The 17,388-nt window shown below is 34.3% G+C and overlaps 1 long non-coding RNA gene across 1 annotated transcript in view; it reads right to left on the reverse strand.

Annotated features, from left to right (window-relative positions):
• Nucleotides 1–17,388, reverse strand: part of LOC140608047 (uncharacterized) — a 144,987-nt gene that overhangs the window by 100,161 nt on the left and 27,438 nt on the right. Inside the window, exon 2 of the long non-coding RNA XR_012009995.1 lies at nucleotides 10,873–10,958. This is a non-coding gene — a long non-coding RNA (uncharacterized lncRNA). The remainder of the gene's footprint in view (nucleotides 1–10,872; nucleotides 10,959–17,388) is intronic.

Consider the following 17,388-nt stretch of genomic DNA (forward strand, 5'->3'; position numbering starts at 1 on the left):
TTAATAATAAGCTCAGTAGGACAGTCAGTAAAACTTGACAAGGTGATTGTTAAATTTCATATAGAAAAGGAAACCTCTTCAATAGCCAAAGCAATTTTGAAAAACAAAGAACAAAGCTGGAAGTCTCACACCGTCTGATTCAAGAATCACTGAAAGCTACTACTAAACACAGCACGATGTAGTATGAAAGGGTAGACATAAGTCACTGAAAAAAGTCCCAAAATAAAATCACTTGTTTATGATCAATTGTTTTTCCACAACATTATAAAGACAGTTCAGTGGATCAATGGTAGGTTTTTTTAACAAATGGTGCCGAGCCTATCAGATATCCATGTGTGTAAGAAAGGTAAAGAAGAGGAAAATACATTGTGTATATTGAACCATATCTTGCACCATATACAAAAATTGAGGTAGAAATAAATTACTGACTTAAATACATACCCAAAACCATTATGAATTCTAGAAGAAAGAAACTAGAAAAGAAAAAAAAAAGTGCTGTCCTGGATTTAAGATATTTTGAATAAGGACACAAAAAGAATGAAGCAAAGAGAATACTGATAAGTTAAACTTCAACAAAATTAACAGTATTACTCTTTAAAAGACTCTTTAAAAGATGAAAGGATAAGTTACAGGTTGGGAAAAAAACATTAAACTAATATTTGGTATTTGGTATAGGATTGGTATCCAAAATGTATACTCTTATAACTAAAGAGAGAGAGAGAGGGCCGCCCCAGTGGTGCAGCGGTTTAGCACCGCCTGCAGCCCGGGATGTGATCCTGGAGACCCGGGATCGAGTCCCACGTCAGGCTCCCAGTGCATGGGGCCTGCTTCTCCCTCTGCCTGTGTCTCTGCCTCTTTCTTTCTCTCTCTCTCTCTCTGCGTGTCTCTCATGAATGAATAAATAAAATCTTAAAGAGAGAGAGAGAGAGAGAGAAAACAATACAACTTGTAAAATAGGCAAAAACTTGGATATTTAAAAAAGAAGATTTAGGGATGCCTGAGTAGCTCAGCAGTTGAACATGTACCTGCATCTGGCTCATGGCATGATCCTGGAGTCCTGGGATCGAGTCCCATATCAGGCTCCCTGCATGGAGCTTGCTTCTCCCTCTGCCTATGTCTCTGCCTCTCTCTCTCTCTCTCTCTCTCTCTCTCTCTCTGCATCTCTCCTGAATAAATAAATAAAATCTTTTTTTAAAAAAGATTTACATATGGCAAATAAAACATGAAAACTTATGCAACAGCATTAGCCATGAGGAAAATATAATTTTAAACCAAAGAGAAACAGCAATAAACACCTACTAGAATCAACAAAATTTACCAAAAAAAGTGACAATATCAACTGTTGGCAAGAATATGGAGTACATGGAATTCTCAAGACTCCTTGATTAGAATGCAAATGATAGATTCACTTTGCAAAACATGTTGGCAGTTACTTTAAAAATTTAAAAATGCACTTAATGTACAACTGACCATATTCAATAAGATAAATGAAATAAATGTTCAAAACAAAAACCTGCATGGGAATGTTTATATCACTTTTATTCATAATTACCAAAAACTGGAAATGTCCATCAACTGATGAATGGATAGTCTGTAGTTCTTCCTCACAATCAGATTCTACTCAGTGATACAAAGGAAGGGACTAATGGTACATGTAACAATACAAAAGAATATTAAATTATGCTAAGTGAAAGATACCAAACAAAATAAGCTTATACCATCTAATTCTATTCATGCACATTCTGAAAAGGTGAAACAATGGGGATAGACTACAAATGATTGCTGGAGACAGAGGGAGGGAAGAGGGATTAACAATGAGAAGCAGTAACATACAACTATGTATGACCAAAATATTCAGTGGTAAAATTATCTCTGCTAATTTTAGTAAAATATTGTGGCATGAATTAATTACAAGATAATAGTATAAATAATGTTTTATTAAAAACACTGGTGGTGATACCAGAGATTTCTATCAAAGTATCAAATATAGGTTTTTAAAATAGATTCAAAACAGGAAAGTTAGTAAGATTTAAGGTAAATATTATTTACCTTGCCTTCTTGTCACTTTGCCTTCTGTGTAGTGAAGGACAAAAAAAAAGTACATACAAAAGGAGTATTTCACATGTCAGCAACCATTATAACTTGAAAGAGTAGAATAAAAAGATCAGATATATCATTTCTCTGAGGTGGAAATGGCAGTTTACAGATGGCTTCTTTGTAAGACCAAAGGAAAGGGCTGGATGAAGAATAAATTTAAGATTATAGTCTGAAAACTGGCATATGGTTAGACATCTTATTTGTAGTGGTATTTGTTTTGTTTTATTTTCTTTTTTTTTCCAGAGGAGTAACTGAGGGATGTGGTGGGGAAGAAGGGAAGACTTTTTTGACAGTTCCATTTTGGACATGGAAAATCTGAGATGCTAATGAGAGACATAGGTGCAAATAGACATATGCAATTAACTGTCTGAGACTCAAGTTGAAGGGAAAGGTTCAGACTGAAGATCATTATTTAAGATGATGTATAAAAATATATAAAATATAAAGATGTTGATTTAAAAGCATGAACCTGTAAAAGATCAAGCTAAAAGGTGTAGAAAAAAAAAAAAGATGATTCAAGATAACCTCTGGAAAACTCTAAAACGTGTGTGTTTTAGAACAATCAACCAAAGGGACAGAGAAGGAGCAGCCATTAAAGCAATTAAGGAGAATATTAGAAAAATATGCTGTCAAAGAATATAAGAAAGGAAAGTGTCCATTGCTAAAAAAAAAAAAAAATCAAGTAATAGAACCTCAGAAAGTGACTTTGTCAGATCAATGATAGCCACAAGCTCTTTGGCACTCCTCTTGTGAAGTGAGTTGATTTCCCATTCTCTTGAATCTCAATGTGGTACTCAGTGCTCTGACCAACAGAATATGGTAGAAGAGACTCTGTGCCAGTGTCTTGGCCTGAGTCTTTAGAGCCTGGAAACTTCATTTTCTGCTCTCAGATTGCTTTTCCTTGGGAAACCAGTCATCAGGTAAAAATATGACTACCCTATGGTCACCTTTCTGTGAGAAACCCCAAGCTAGCTCTAGCTACATGAAAGGCCACAGCAAGAGAAATATATTAGTGTAGAAGCCTATAGAACATTGTTTCACCTGCCATATGCTGCAACAATATCAGAAAATCTCAGCAAGAATAGCCTGAGTACATAAATACTCAGAAATATGAAAGATGACAATAAATGGTTATTTTAAGTCTCTAAGTTATTGACTTTAAAACTAACCCAGTATAGGAAGCAAGTTCTCTCCATCTTAATAAGCTCTACAAATACTACCTTTAAAATTTTGTTATTTCTAATTTTGTCAGATTATTATTTTTTAAAATTTACTTTGTTCTAATTTCAATGACTACATAGTAATATGCAGTTTCTTGTTTTATAGTATTTTCAAATTTTTCAGTCTTTTTAAAGATTTTATTTATTCATGAGAGAGACACATACACACTGAGGTAGAGACATAGGCAGAGGGAGAAGCGGGCTCCATGCAGAAGTCCGATGTGGGACTTGATCCTGGGATGCTGGGATCATGCCCTGAGCCAAAGGCAGATGCTCAACCGCTGAGCCACCCAGGAATCCCAAATTTTTCAGTTTCAAACTATGTATTTCCTAAATGTTATATTGCATTTAACTTCCAACTTATTTGTATCTTCCTGCTGCCAAATTATTTTATAATCAATATTATGAAATATTGATAAAATATTTTATTTTATAATCAATATTAAGTATAACAAATAGTATCTTTCTCACCATTGCTTTATTTCCCTCTTTTTTTTTTATTTATGATAGTCACACAGAGAGAGAGAGAGAGGCAGAGACACAGGCAGAGGGAGAAGCAGGCTCCGTGCACCGGGAGCCCGACGTGGGATTCGATCCCAGGTCTCCAGGATCGGGCCCTGGGCCAAAGGCAGGCGCCAAACCGCTGCACCACCCAGGGATCCCATCCATCTTTCTTCATAATTAGCCACCTTATTGTTAAACTACACATTTCATATGTTTCTTTGGAAAACGCTGGTAAATAATCTGGTATTTTTCAAAAATTTGACTGCATTATTAAATGGCAGATTACCTGGATACAAAATCCAAGGCAGGAATGATATAGCTATTCTTTTTAATGTAGAAGTTTTTTGTTCCTGTTTCTGTTTTAATAAAAATTTCATCTATTGGTCATCCCTTTAGATAGTCATTATTGCTTACTTTAGTTGCTTACATTTATCTTTGAAGGTCTACAGTTTTTGGATGAAGGACAATACACAATTAGTTGTATGTATATTTATTTCCTCTAAAATCACTCATTGCCTTTACTTACTTTTTTTTTAAGGATTTTATTTATTTATTCATGAGTGACACACACACAGAGAAGCAGAGACACAGGCAGAGGGAGAAGCAGGCTCCATGCAGGGAGCCCGAGGTGGGACTCGATCCCGGGACTCCAGGATCATGTCCTGGGCTGAAGGCAGGCACCAAACCGCTGAGCCACTCAGGGATCCCCCTTTACTTACTTTTTAAAAAAGTTTTCTTTAATTTAGAATAGTTCTTCAATGCTCGGTATCTTTCCTGACATTACATTTTCAAATTTACATTTACATCTCAGAAGAGTCAAAGTTTTATAAATTGTCACTTGCTTTATAAATTGTCCTTTATAGTTTACCTTTGCTTAATATCTTACCATGATTAAGTTCACATTGTTCATTTTGGTAGAAATACAGTATTTTTTTAAAGATTTTATTTATTTATTCATGAGAGACAAAGAGAAAGAGAGAGGCAGAGACACAGGCAGAAGAAGCATGCTCCATGCAGGGAGCCTGACATGGGACTCGATCCCAGGTCTCCAGGATCAGGCCCTGGGCTGAAGGCGGCGCTAAACCGCTGAGCCACCCGGGCTGCCCAGAAATACAGTATTTATGACATTGTGTCTTCACATCAAGAGGCAGTGTAAGGTATTAGTTTTGTTCATTATTATGTAATTATAATTGCATACTTATAATCGAATTCCAATCTTCTGCCATTCCTTACTTTTATCTCTGTTCTCATATATTAAGAATTCTTGGGGCACTTGCGTGGCTCAACCACTGAGCCACGCAAAGGTGGTAGTATTTGTCCACCTTTGGCCCAGGTCGTGATCCCAGCATCTTGGGATTGAGTCCCACTAGCCCTGCAATCAGGCTCTCTGCTCAGAGGGAAATCGGCTTGCTCTCCCTTTGCCTTTCCCCTACTTGTGCTCTCATTCTCTCTCTCTCTCTTAATAATAATAATAATAATAATAATAATAATAATAATAAATTCCTATTACAGACATAAGTATACTTACTTATTTGCTCAATCCTACAACATAAAAAATCATGTCCAAACTGCTATACTGACCCCACTGTGAAAAAAGAAACCCAGAATGCTAAAAATAAAGAAGCAACAACTTATTCTGGGTGGAATCACATGTATGTTGGAAATTACCAACATTGTCTATTATATTCCTATTTGTTTAAAATTACTTGAGACTACACATAATTAACATTCAAAATAAGCATAATTTTAGACAACACATGCAGAAATGAAGAAAAATCTTATAGTCAGAGAGTAATCAAGGGTTGAGGCCAAACATGGTCCATAGTGGTTGGAGGTTAATTATCCTTAGAGGTTAATTTTCTCATGACTATAAACCTCAGGGAATCAAGGTGCTAAAAATGAGTTTGTTATATAAAGCTAAGAGGAAACTTTATTACATTTACCTAACCAGAAATGCAAACTCTGCACAACTGCACAGAGACTCTACATAAGGGCTGGTCATCTGCCCTAAGTTATGAGTTGAATAATGGGACCATTCATTCAAAACCTAAATTTGAATCATGTACACCACAGGATAGAGTTTAAATTCCACTAAGCCAATTAGGTTGAGATCCCCTAACTAAGCTGTTAATGAGTAACTTGGTCTTAAATTGATTATAAATGTAGAAAACTGGCAAAGGAAAAAGAAAACATAACAAAACATAAAAACAATTTTCCCAAAGGGCCACTTCCATAAACCAGAGCATGCGTTTTACTCTCACAATACACTTCTGAAAATGAGTTCATTCCCATAAATACAGAATACATGATCAGATAATATCTTACTTCGGAAGTCAGCGGTCCCAACCAACAGGAGCATTTCACACCATGAGCTAGTGTATGAATAAAATAAATTAAGTATCATAGTCCACAAAACGGTAGGAAAACAATTTTTATTACAGCTATGTGGCAGAAGCCTCACTTATCAGTTAAAGTTGAATTTGGGCCCTGTTGTGGTTATGTATATCATACAGTTTTATACTATAAGGAAGAACAAAACAGAAAAGTTTCAGATTTTAAAATATCAGTTATAAAACGAATTTTTGGAATATGGCTAGTATTTTTGTTAAATAAAGAATAAAAAACTTGTTTTATTTCTAACTCTGAAAAAAATATGATAAGAGAGATAGCTTTTGATATCAACCCAATTGATATGTGTGGGATACATAGTGCTTTTCCAGAAGGCAGTTGAATTTTTTGAATGTTTATAAAAATTGTGATTTTCTGCTAAAAAGAGTTTTTCTATTTCACTCTGATTTCCATATTAATAGGTTTATTTGCATAAAATATATCTATCCTGTTTACTTTCTTTTATTTGTGAATGCATTTGGAGCTCTTCTCAAATCCTTCCTATACTAGGTTTATGGCAACATTTACTATCAAAAAGATAAAATAATGAATGTAAAATCAGCAGGATACTACTGTATCTCCTTAAAGATTTCTCTCTCTAAAGCCTCTTGTGAATTCCAACTATAGAACTGCTAGGGTAATATCAAAAGATTTGTTCCCCAGCTGATATATTTTTATACTCATTTAAATATAGAGTAAATGGCCATTCCATTTTGTGTGCTGTTAAAATCAAAAACAGAGACAAGCCTTGAAAATTTCCTGAGCAGACAAAACCAGTTCAGTCTAAACAAGCGAAACTTAATTTAATGTATTTTACAAGACTAACTTGACCTGGGTTATTTCTTGCTTATGCCTCTGGAAATCATAAGCAAAACTTACACTATTTCCCAAATTTGATATGAGTCAACTATTAAACAATTCCTATCATTTAAGAGAATTCTAATATTATAACCAATCACCATGAAGATAAACAGTTATTGCCTCTTCTGTCTCTCTCTATATATATACACATTGTATTAATGATACAGATCCTGAGCCTCATTCCATGTTTTGGTTTGAGGGAGCTCAGTTCATGGGATTTTTGCTGTGTGCACAATAAATATTTACTAAACATAACTTTGGTAATTCACTAGTTTCACTTCTATTATTTCTGAAATTTTGACAATGCTTATCTCATTCATGCTTCAAAGTTCTATTTTTAAACTTTCCCAAGGTTTAAAATTTCCCGATACAATTTCTTGGTAAAATTACTAATTATTCAAAAATAACTGGAATAAATGACAATTTAAAATTTTCCAATTTAACCCTAATCTTGATATAAAAAATCACACAGAAAAGGAAGAAATAGAGAAAATACTTGTAAATCATGTATCTATCTGATAAGGGGTTAATATCCAAAATATATAAAGAACTCATATAACTTAATAGCAAAAAGTACAAACTAGAAAATAGACAAAGGACCTGAATAGATATTTTTCAAAAGACACATAGATGGTCAACCAACACAATATGCCCAACATCACTGATCATCAAGGAAATACAAATCAAAACCTCACTAAGAGATCACCTCACATTTGTTAGAATTATCAAAAAGATAAGAAATAACAAGTGTTATCAAGGTTGTGGAAAAAAGGGAACCCATGTACACTACTGGTGGGAACGTAAATTTGTCCAGCCACTATGGACAACAGTATGGAAATTCTTTAAAAGATTAAAAATGGAACTACCATATGATACAGAAATTCCACTTCTGGGTATTCATCCAAAGAAAATGAAAACATTAATTTGTTTTTTTTTTAATTTATTTTTTATTGGTGTTCAATTTACTAACATACAGAATAACCCCCAGTGCCCGTCACCCATTCACTCCCACCCCCCGCCCTCCTCCCTTTCTACCACCCCTAGTTCGTTTCCCAGAGTTAGCAGTCTTTACGTTCTGTCTCCCTTTCTGATATTTCCCACACATTTCTTCCCCCTTCCCTTATATTCCCTTTCACTATTATTTATATTCCCCAAATGAATGAGAACATATAATGTTTGTCCTTCTCCGACTGGCTTACTTCACTCAGCATAATACCCTCCAGTTCCATCCACGTTGAAGCAAATGGTGGGTATTTGTCATTTCTAATAGCTGAGTAATATTCCATTGTATACATAAACCACATCTTCTTTATCCATTCATCTTTTGTTGGACACCGAGGCTCCTTCCACAGTTTGGCTATCGTGGCCATTGCTGCTAGAAACATCGGGGTGCAGGTGTCCCGGCGTTTCATTGCATTTGTCTCTTTGGGGTAAATCCTCAACAGTGCAATTGCTGGGTCGTAGGGCAGGTATATTTTTAACTGTTTGAGGAACCTCAACACAGTTTTCCAGAGTGGCTGCACCAGTTCACATTCCCACCAACAGTGTATGAGGGTTCCCTTTTCTCCGCCTCACACCAGTGAGAATGGGGAAAATTAACAAGAAAACATTAATTTGAAAAGGCAAATGCAACCCAATGTTTACTACAGCATTATTCACAATACAGTAAATAGCCAAAATATGGAAAAAAATCTAAAGATCTATCAATGGATGAATGGATAAATAAAATGTGGTATATATATCATAATAGAATACTACTCAGCCATAAAAAGAATGGCTCACCTTGTGGATGGAACTTGAGGGTATTATGATAAATGAAGTCAGACAAAGGCAAATATCATATGATCTCACTTATTGGTGGAATTAAAAAAAAAAACAAGCTCATTGATAAGAAAATAGGTGGTCACCAGAGGCAAGGGGTGGGGGATAGTAAAATAAATGAAGGAAATCAAAAGGTAAAAACTTCAAGTTATAAAATAAGTCATGGGTATGTGAAGTACAACAACAATAACAATAAAGGTAGCTTTTTGTTATTTCTTCTGGATCTTTAGAATGGTTATGGCATATATGACTGTTCTCAATGGATTCTCATAGAAAATCTCATTCCAGTTTTAGTTTTCAACTCAAGAATATGATTTTATGAGGCCTGTTACTACAGTCAATATAAAGCGATTACAAGAAACTGAGTAAGCAAAAGCAGGGATTGCAGTTTTTTTATAGTATTAGAAAGAAAATTATCCTGAATGAAAATTTACTTACACTGTCAAATACTTGTTAGTAAGAAACTGCATGCAGGGGACATTGTCAAATTCCCTTTTATAGGGAGAAAGTCCATTTTCGTATTTCCAATTTTAAGAACTGAGATTTTAAAAATACATACTTAAAAATGATTTGATATTTATTACTTGAGTAATCTAAGGATCAATTAGGCTACTGAGCTCGCTTTCCCAGAAATCTGTCTATGGGTGCCATTATTGCATACAGTGGTTTCCAACTATAAAACTAATTTTACATTTTTTAATGGTCATATTTTACAGTAGGTGTGTTCCCCCCCCTTAATGTCTTTTTGTTTAGTTAGAACTTTTATGTTTGCTAGATGGTAGTCTGTCTGGTGGGAACATTGATGGAAGCTATAACCTTGTGGCATACCAATGAATCTATGTACACATATATAGCACCATCAATTTCCTACAGTGGACATTATTTTCTAAATCCACTCAGCAATGATCATGTTTTTAAAGTATAACAACCTGGGGACACTTGGGTGGCTCAATCACTTAAGAGTCTGACTCTTGGTTTTGGCTCAGGTCATGATCTCAAGATTGTGAGACTGAACCCCACACTGGGCTCTGTGCTGGGCATGGAGCCTGCTTAAGATTCTCTCTCTGCCCCTCTCTCCACTTAAAAAATAATTTTAAAAAAGTGTAAAAACTTGGATGGATTATTTATTTATCTGTATTGAATTTGCATTATGACACTGTACTCAAATTAGGCAAGTTAGTTCTATTCTCAAGGAAAAAAATGACAATATTTGGTAGCTTGAGTTTTTAAAAAGCCACTGAATGATATTTGAAAATATGTTATCTCATAATGCAGAATATAGCTGCTAACGACAAAATGGCCAGGTCCACATACTGAATAGTAATCAGTTTTGTAGATGTTATGTATATTATGCATGAGGATGCAAACACATTCTGGGCCAGTCAGAAGCCTTTCCATATGCTTGGACAGCTATTAGCTATTGGTCTCCAAGACTATTGGAGCTATTAATCTCGTCAACTTGACGAGAACATGTGCAACTAAAGACCATGGCACAGTAGCATAATCTCTCCTACAAGGAAAATGGCCAAAAATGATCATGGAAACACTTATTACAGACAGGAGAATAAACTTGCAGAATTCAGTGTACAGAAGAAATTTTGGTCTGTGGAGTCATTGTCTGGTACAGATAATTTCCTGCAGTGAAAGACAAATCCTAGACTTTAAATCCTGATACTTTACAATGGTAGGAATCATTAGAAGAACTTGGCAAGATTATTTATACCAGGAATCCAGAAAACTTTTCTTGGATGGCTTTTAATTAGTCTTGAGTCATCAGAAAGTGATTAATGTCAGAGTTTTTCTTAAAATAGTATTGGAATGCCTTGTAGATCTGCAAAAGGTAAGATCTCTCCCAATTAATGTGTACCTTGGAGTAATTTTTAGAAATATTAGTCGAATGACATTGATGCTTTTTGATATGTAATTCAGATTCCCCCTTAAGTATTTCATAAACTCTCAGAGCAGATTTTTGTTCTTGTACCTGTTAGAGTTTCATGTGGCTCCAAAGATCTTAGCTTACTCCACACCCCTCAAAAATTTAATTTCTTTTTCTGTTGTTCTCGCACTCTGGGAATAAGAAAGACAGAGAAAACCATGTTTTATCTGAGAGAATTTTAATATATCTTTAATTAAATTTACTGTAAATAAGTGACATTTTTATCTTCCTATCATCAGAGGAGAGATTCAAGAATAGCTAATATGACTAGATTTTGTAAGGACTTAACAAGTGAGGCATGACTCACATAGATAAGAAATATTCAATGGAATATGGTGGAAGTCTGGGGTCCAGTAAGTCTCAATAATGTTATCAGTCACATGAAAGATATGACAAAGAGATGATACCCTAGATACTCTTCCCAGGTTGAAATAGCTAGAATTTGCCTGCTTGATTTGTGGACTTATTTATAAAGCAGTCATAAATAGAGAATTAACAAAAATATAACAAAATGTGAGATTATCAATATACAGAATTCACATGAACTTAGGGATAAAAAATATCAAGTCAAAATTATTTCATGGCTAGAAAGAGAGAGGAACAAGAGCAGCAACACAAAGAAAACAGAAAAAAAGGAAACAATACTGGAGATTAACAAAAATCCTATTGTAAAACCCCATGTGCAAAAAATTATGACCCTTAGCTAAAACAGATACTAATTGTTAGTGTCAATGTGCACGTACACACGCACACACAGAAAAAAAATCAAAACCAAATATAAGAAACAATAGAGGCTTGGTCAGTGACTTCAGAAGTAGATGAGAATGAGAATACTATATTACTTATACCTAAGAGATTCTAGAAAATAGGTATACTTGTTTCCCAGTTTTCTTAATTAGGAGAATTATGGTTTTCTACATATTGATTCGAAGACCCTTGCAGAAGAAAATCACTGATAGGCTGAACACCACTTTCTCTTACAGGGGATATTGAGGATGACAAGGTAGAGAATGTTAGGGAACTCAACCTACGAAAAATTATATATCAGACAGAATATATCAAATTAGAACAATTAAAATAAAACTGATAATAAATTCAATTATCTTTTTTTTTTACTTCTTAAAGATAGAATATATCTGAAGTTCCAATGGGGAGTGAATAAAATCTGACCTATTTCTGTAAAGAAGAGGAAGATTTAGATACATATTATTTAATGATCTAAATTTAACATTTCAAGTGGGTTAAGTGATCACACTAACTTGATTACTCTGTGAATAAGAAAAAATGAAAAAGACCTAAAAGCACAGGTAAGTTTCAGATAGAAAAATAAGCCATATGGTTAAAAAACATCAGCATAAACAATTCTGAAACAGAAAGGAATCACAACATAGTTTTCTTCATGCAATATAATATTGGTAGCTTTATCGTCCTTGAGAAAATAGATTTGATGAACTGCAATTTTACAGTGGAAAAAGGGGTCTCCCTCTCTGGAAATCTGAGTGGCTAAATTGAAGTCTGCTTTCTTTCAGCTGCCCTTCATGTTTCTAATGATAATAGTATGATTGCCAGTTCTTTTTCAGCATACTTTGGAGAAGTTCTTTAATAGGATCATTGGCACACTTGACTTTGCTGACCTTTCTGCTTGGTGAAATGACATGATCCAAGAAGACTGAAAATCTATTAACTCCTTGATTTTCCTCTTTTACTTATATTAAACCTCCTTTATTCTTGAAAGTCCTATGTCATCTTCTCAATGTTTTAAGTTGAAATAAAAAATTTCACATGCCATTATCTTAGCCTCTCTGTTTCTATTCATTTGGTCACATCTTCACAATGATCTGCTAATTTTGTTGATTTGCCCATGAATTTTGATAGTCAGCTTTTCAAACTGTTGCAGTGGCCTTAAATTGCTCTAGTAATCTAAATAAATGATGGTGGAACAACAGGACACCTAAAACCCAAAGAGACTTTTCAGAACAAAACACTTTGAGACTGCATCAGCCCATCTTTTTTTTTTTTTTTTTTTTTTTTTTGCAATTTGTCTTTTTTTCCCTAAAAAGTTAGTTAATATTTGGGGGGAACAGAATGTAAAGAATGTCTCTACCAATTTATCTATGTTTACTTCTAGAAATTCCTGTACTTCCAAGGGATTAGTTTATTGGTCAGTCTACTTCCATTTGTGATTTGCAGAATTTGTCTGTTGGGAAAATAATTCTACTATTATCTAATCAAAGAGATTCATAACAGGTTATAATGGTTTATATTTCCCCTTGAAGATGTTCAAGGTAATTAGAAATTTACAGAAAACTGTAGACACAGATTTTTATAAATCTGTGGCAGATCATTTAATCTGCTGTCAATCTGCTGCAGAAAAGTACACATACCCCTCGGTGTTATAATGACTCGAGATGGTCTGACTCTTGGCCGTAAAGGCTTCCACTTAATAAAATTTACATTCATTTGTGTGCCTATATGAGGCTACAACTGTATTTCATACCCTGCCATGGGTACAGTTGAAGGTAGATTTTTGGTGGCCCTATTTCAGAAAATGCAGAGGATTCATGTCTGAGTCTTAGAATGGGTCTAGGCAAATCTTGGCAAAAGGTGAGTGAGGCAGCCATAAAAAGAAGGCCCTCTCTGAGTGGGGAAAGCGTAATTGACAGTCCCTGGTGCTATGCTCTGGAAGCCCATCACTACATTTCTTCTGAGGGCTTATTTCTTACAGGTTGCTCCCACCTCCGGCTGAGTGTGACAGGGAGAGTAAAGCATTCCTGCTCCTGGGACATGCCACATCTTGTAGCATTGGCTCAAAGATTCCTTATTGGCTTTACTGAAACTTCTTTGAGAACTGTACAGCAATAAATCAAGCATTCACCCAAGGCTCCTTCCTTCCCTCTCACCTTCATTCAACATCAGATCTTCATGCCTGACTAACAGCTCTCCCAGCCATTCTAGGCTCCCTCTCCACTTTCTTTGAAAGGCAGCCCCCTAATAATTGTATAGTGTATCTAATTGCATTTTGGCATCTGCCTCTCACAGAACATGAAGTAAATGTGCTGGACAAAGCTTGTAGGACATTGTTTTAGAGAGGTGTGATCCTAATTTTATTTAAGAAACTGCTCTAGGGTTAGAATGTGTGTGTGTAAGTGTGTGTTGGCTAAGCCAGAGTTGTGTGTAGAGATTCTGTCTTCTAAATGGATGAAATTTTTTTCTTTTCAAATTCTTTTCTTCCATTTTTTGTTAAAACCTTTGTTTTTTCAATTTGTTTTCAATTCTGTTTCCTTAATTGGGATACTTATGACAATTAATACAGTGTAACTGATGAACAACCAGAGTTTCAAGTGTAATTTTCTGAATTATCACTGAGAAATAATTGTTGAAAATGTAAGTAGAACAGAAGGCACAGCTGGGCTCTTAATACCAATCATCTGTGATAGATCACTGACCAAAATGAATGTAATCTATAATATTCAAAATCCCCATTGAGGTTCACATGTATATTATAATAAATAGGACAGCAAGGAATAGAGCTGTTTGCACTGATTACTTCAGTTATTCAAATAGAATTTTTTTAAAAAAAACAATGATTCATTTTCATAATTATTAAATATGAATCAAGCTTAGGAAACTTTACCAGAAATTGTTATTTTTAAATATTTTGTTACCCATAGTTAGATTATACTATACTTTGTATATTTATTTTCCCTATGTTCTTGCCGAAACACAATTACAAGCCTTTCTTAGGCAAAAACAAAACAAAATACAACTGACTTTTTAGTTATCACTAAAAGGAATTTTTTAAAAGATTTTTATTTATTCATGAGAGGCAGAGACATAGGCAGAGGGAGAAGCAGGCTCCCTGCAGGGAGCCTGATGTGATACTCGATCTCAGGACCCTGGGATAACGCCCTGAACCAAAGGCAGACACTCAACCACCGAGCCACCTAGGTGTTCCTGAATAAAGAATCTTTTCTGATTTTGCTTCGTAACATCATTGAGTTTTTCCCACTCAAAGAAGTTTTTGAAAAGTTTTTTGGTGACCTGACAGCATGTCAATCCTGTTATTTAAATGGATGAAGTAATCACCAATGTTGGCTCTCAATATCAATCAAGGCAAGTTCTTACAGTTTTAGCAAATATAGAAATATTCTAATTCTCTATACTAGTTTGCAAACTTATAGAACAAGGACAGGAGTTAAATGAAACAGGCCATGTTCACTGCTTTTGATTTATGCAATGCACAGGGCTGTTTTTCGGTTTTGGTTTTCTTAAAGATAGATTTGTTTGTTTGCTTGTTTGTTTATTTGAGACAGAGAGCACTTGGGGAGGGAGAGAGTCCCAAGCAAACTCAATGCTGAGCATGGAGCTCTATTTTAGGACCCCAAGATCAGGACCCGAGATGAAACCAAAAGTCGGACACTCAAGTGACTGCCACCTGGGCACCCCTGCAACGTACAATTTTATACAGTTAAAGAACAACCTCTAGTTTCACAAACTCAGGATTTAGTGAAAGTTTGTCTTTATTTTGTATACATATGTGTATATGTATGTTAAATACACAAATTAGTAGGATAAACAAAAAGAAAGGAAGGAAGGAAGAAAGGAAGGAATCAAGGAAGGAAGGAAATTTCTTTATTTTGTCATCTTTTCAAAGATTTATAAGGTCATATTGTATGTAATCAGGTGAATAAAAAGATGTTCTGACCAATTCTTCTTGGTCTGCCTCCAGGTTTTTGTTCATACATAGTTCATTAAAAGTTTACCTAGATTTAGTATCATATATGTACTGAGATGGGCTTTGGAGCTATAAAGGTAGATAAGAGCTCTTCTTCCCTGGAAGAGTTCATAGGCCACAGGAGGGGAACTTGCAAGCAAATACTTGTTTTAAATTATAAAAACTCTGTATTTAGAAAGTTTTGATAATTATATATTAACTATCCATGTAAAATATTCAAGGCTGAAAGAAATCTGGTAACTTTCAAAAAATAATTGGTTAATTTCATCTATTTATTTGTGCATTTACCTGGTATTTATTTTGTATATACTTTATGTTAGGTGCTATGTTAGATGATGGGTAAAGCAGAAATTATGTCTCCAAATAAAGAGTACAGAGACCAGAACAGAAAGTGGCAATTACAATGATGTCTACTGAGACTTAGATTTGGGAAATTAGTTAGTATAGTGGAGAAGTTAGCAGGTATATATACTTTAGTTTGGTAATTCATAAAAGACCTCCCAAACAAAAGACTGGAACTACTCCCAAGTTTCGTTATTGTTGTTGTTATTTGTTCCATATCACTCCTTCTCTATTATTACTTCAGTGAGACTTACACTATGTGCCTTCAACAGGCATGTGCCTGAAACTGTAATTCTTACAGAAAACAGTGACACAGCACTGATTATACAGAATAGCTTGCATGTAGATACAACTGATGAATGTGACCACACTTCTACAGGTGATACCTTTGCTATATTTGAATTTTAGATTAGCAGTAAATAGTACAAAAGAATTACTCTTGATAATTAACCAAATTTACCAAAAAGAGTTTGGACATATGAATATCATGAATAAAGCATTGCTATTTTTGTGCCTATATTATTTTTCTGTTTTTTGAATGATAATTTACATTAAGGACTGTTCCTATGCCTTGTTTTTTATGTATATATCTGTCTTTCAAAGTTACACATTTTACCTTTTTAGGTATCTATTTTTTCTTGCCTGTTTTGAAAGTGTCTCTAGCGCAAAGCACAATATATATGTATATATATATATATATATATATATATATATATATAATTCAAAGTACTACAATGCTATTGTAATTTGCAAGAAAATAGCCATTGATGCACTATAAACTATGTGGTCTAAAGTCAATGTGATTTTAAGATAGAAACAGCTTCAACTATTGAAAAGTTAAATGAAAGTAACAATTAGAAAATATTAAGTCTTAAAAATCTTCCTTTAGAGAGTAAGCATACTTTTAAAATCACAATTTATAGGTACATATTTGCCTGCGTTGCCCATGCAGTCCTATCTGGAAAATTAGTTTTCTTAAAGTTGTTAATTTACAATAGAGTTCCTAATTACCTTAATGGTATTGCTGAATATTGTTTCAATTAGAACAGTGGAGCACATTTAGTGGATAGATGTTATCGCTTCATAAGGTTCATGCTCAACACCATACCAAGGCTTTTTATTAGTATGATGTTAAAGGTTCAAAAGAGGATGGAAAATTGCTTTGAAACCAAACTTTGTCTTTTAAGAGGTTTCTTTATAGCTAACTTAAGAGCATACCACTGCTTTTGTTTTATATCAATACTTTGTTATTTATGAAACTTGAGGAAAAAAATAACATAGAGTCTGCATTATAAGTTTGTATTTACCAATGATATGGGAACATAATCAAATTAAGCTAAACTATTTATGTAAATTTACCATTTGATTTAACTTTTATTAAATGTTTAAGGCACCAATTCTATTAACAGATATCTTGCCAGATGCAATGGTTAAAATATAAATAAGATAACTTCCTGGCCTGTAAGTGGTCCATATTCTGAAGT

Source organism: Canis lupus, chromosome 17 (genome assembly GCF_048164855.1).
Source record: "Canis lupus baileyi chromosome 17, mCanLup2.hap1, whole genome shotgun sequence".
NCBI classification, from domain to species: domain Eukaryota; kingdom Metazoa; phylum Chordata; class Mammalia; order Carnivora; family Canidae; genus Canis; species Canis lupus.